The sequence below is a fragment of the Geospiza fortis genome, unplaced genomic scaffold (genome assembly GCF_000277835.1).
Source record: "Geospiza fortis unplaced genomic scaffold, GeoFor_1.0 scaffold10, whole genome shotgun sequence".
NCBI lineage: Eukaryota > Metazoa > Chordata > Aves > Passeriformes > Thraupidae > Geospiza > Geospiza fortis.
In genome coordinates this window covers 2,528,921-2,531,851 of record NW_005054326.1, presented here as the reverse complement: position 1 = coordinate 2,531,851, position 2,931 = coordinate 2,528,921, and positions in this window count along the sequence as shown.

The following is a 2,931-nucleotide window of genomic DNA, read 5'->3' as shown; positions in this document are numbered from 1 at the left end:
GGCTCAGGGACTGCACTGTGCTGCTGCCGAGCACAAGCCTGCTCACGGCCACAACAGCTAAATTTAGCACAAAAGACAGGGCCTGGAAGAAGGGCTGCTCTGCACCAGCCCATTTGCTCTTTTCCCCCCTCCCTTCCCCTGCCCTTTCAGGAAGCAGAGTCACTTCCATGGCAGCCAGCGAGGGGTTGAACAGGGAGCTGAGCAGATGTGGCAAGCGCCTGACAGAGGGTAATGAACATGAACACCCAGAGAACGTGCTGGAGCAGCACAGGGGCCGTGGTTCGAAGGGGGCCACATGGTGACTTTGCCCAACTGAGCTGGGATCACAAATGCACCGTGGCAATGAAATCACAGATGATTCAAACTGCTGGGGGCTGATTTCAATTCTCTGAACCTGGAACCCAGTCCATAGGCAGATGGGAATGGCCCCTCAGCCCTACAGCACCCAGCCCAAGCCCATGCCAGGGGTGTGTAAGTTCACAGCACAATTTAGGCTATGAAGGAGATGAGTCTCTTTGTCCCCACCTACTTACAGAACAAAGGACCCTCCAAAACAAGCCCTCTTCTACCAACAAATAAAGTAAGTTCCACTGTCGAAAATTCTCACCATCTGCTTTCCATTTTTTTCCTTTAATGGAAAAATACATTCTTTGCTATATTTAAACAGAATTTGTTTGCAGTCCTAACGCCTTTGCTTTCTAATAAACATCTCTACCTCAGTATATAGATGCCACTAAAAAAGTAGGCTTCAGAGACAGGAAAAATGTGGCTCAGGAAACCACAACAGACCCCAAGTTCGCTGAGAGCTAAATCTCACTAAGATGGGAATCTCAGCTTCCCAGTTTCACCATTTAATGAAAATGACAATGTTCTAACTTAAAATAAATCTGCCATCCAGAATACATTAAGGAAAAAAAAATCCCAAACTGATAATTTTGATTGAACTGGATTAGGAAGCAACTAGAGAGGCAAAGCTGAGCAAATAAGCCTTTTGTAGGCAGGCGGAGCGGAGGTGGAAGGGACAAATAATATGGTGATACATACTTGAGGCAGCACCTCTTTAGTTTGGATTAATTGCAGGCAGAACATCATGTCTGACCAGGTCTTCAACCAGATTTCTCCAAGTCCAATAATGATAAGCTTTTATATCTGCTTTAATTGATACGAGCTTTTAGGACAGACTGATAGCAGAGATCTGAAGATAGGAAAAAATACAGAGAAGTGGTAGATTTTCTGTTTGTGGGTAACAAAATATGTCCTTATATTTATGGGAAAAAAAGTGTTTCTCCTGAAATCAGATATAAAACCAACTTTTTTTCCATCATGAAGGAAAGATCTATTAAAAAATCCCTTTTTTGGACATTTTTCATGGGAAATGCCATGTTCTATTTCTATGTAACATGCTAGAGAGGTAACAGCACATGTGGTTATAAAAAATGGCACAGAAACACACTAACTCATCCTGCTATTTCCGTATTTGTACATGAATTTATGTATTGCAAAGAAGGGACTGAATAAATTCCATTTTAACTTTTTTTTTTTTTGCTTAACTACTTCTTTATTTCTGAAGTACATGCTTTAAAGTTAACGCATCATCGTGTGGGTGAATGTCTAAAAACTGTCTTATGAAATGTCTGGAATTAATATTGCATCTGTGTAGTGAATTTGCCAGTACTCACATTAATAGAAAAGTTAGGATGTTAAAGGAACAGCTAAAAAGACAAGAGTAACACGGCAGTTTGGAAAATGAGCTCAAAATGCTTAGACCTGCAGGTCTTGTTAGATCCATTAAAAAAAATAGAAACTGTAAAATCTCAGCCTTAAAGTCTGCTCCAAGTCCACTCACAGGATCTGTACACACATTATAAAAAGAGTTCATTTACTGAGTGCTTTGATTCATCTGCAGCAGTGGGAAAAGGCAATGACACATGGCTTACTCCAGCATCTCTATATGGGGCTCCCATTAAAACTTGAGAGTGGATAGGTTTGATCCCTAAACAAAAGGCAACACTTGTGCATCCCTCCTCCTGTGGGGCCACAATCCTGCCATCAGATCGGTACATACAGAGTGTCCCACTGGAGTCACAGGCACAGAACTGCACCTGCACAGACCTGAATGTGGGCTCAGGAGCGTAGCCAGGGCCCACAGTAAAGACTTCTGCACACCTGGGTCTGGGGAGGATGGATGCTTTAGTTCCATTTCATAAATCACAACAACCACAATTCAGGGAAGATTCACAGCATCTGGCTGATGTAAAAAGGGATTCACTTTAGTGCTTTTCACCTTTGTTTAAAACACCTTGCCTACAGAAAGCAAGCAAGAAGCACAGCTATTGCAGATGAAGTCATTGCTTGATTTTTATTCCAGAGTTGCTCCCCACATGGAGACAATTCTGGAATTGAAGTATTTTTGATCCAGAATAATTATGTTGCTAGTAATGTGGGCAGTCTATCCCATGGTAACTGAAGTACAGCAGGACAGCCCTTCCCAGAAGAGCTGAGATGGTTCCACACCCCCACAGACACTCGCAGTAGCCTAGGCCGTAAGGAACACGTAGAGATAGATCTGAATGCCAGCTAAAAACAGTGGGAGTCTTCCCAGTGACTTCAGTGGGCTTTGGCAGAGGCACCATGTAAAGGAAATTGCTTAATTCCTGTGTATTTTTAAAAAGGATTCTAAAAAAAGCCCCCCAATCACATAAAACTGAGCCGCAAGCCTGCAGGCGTTCAGACACCAGCGCGTTTGTACAACTGCTCCCGGTGTGTGAGCACCACTTCTCTGCACCAAGAGCTGACACTACAAACCATTAACCCTTGGCTTGCCCACTGACAGCCAGCCCAAAACTCCCAAAACTTGTTTAAGCATGAACTGCACCTTGCTTTAAGCTACCATCCTCTTTTATAACTTGAATAAAATATGAATTAATATGA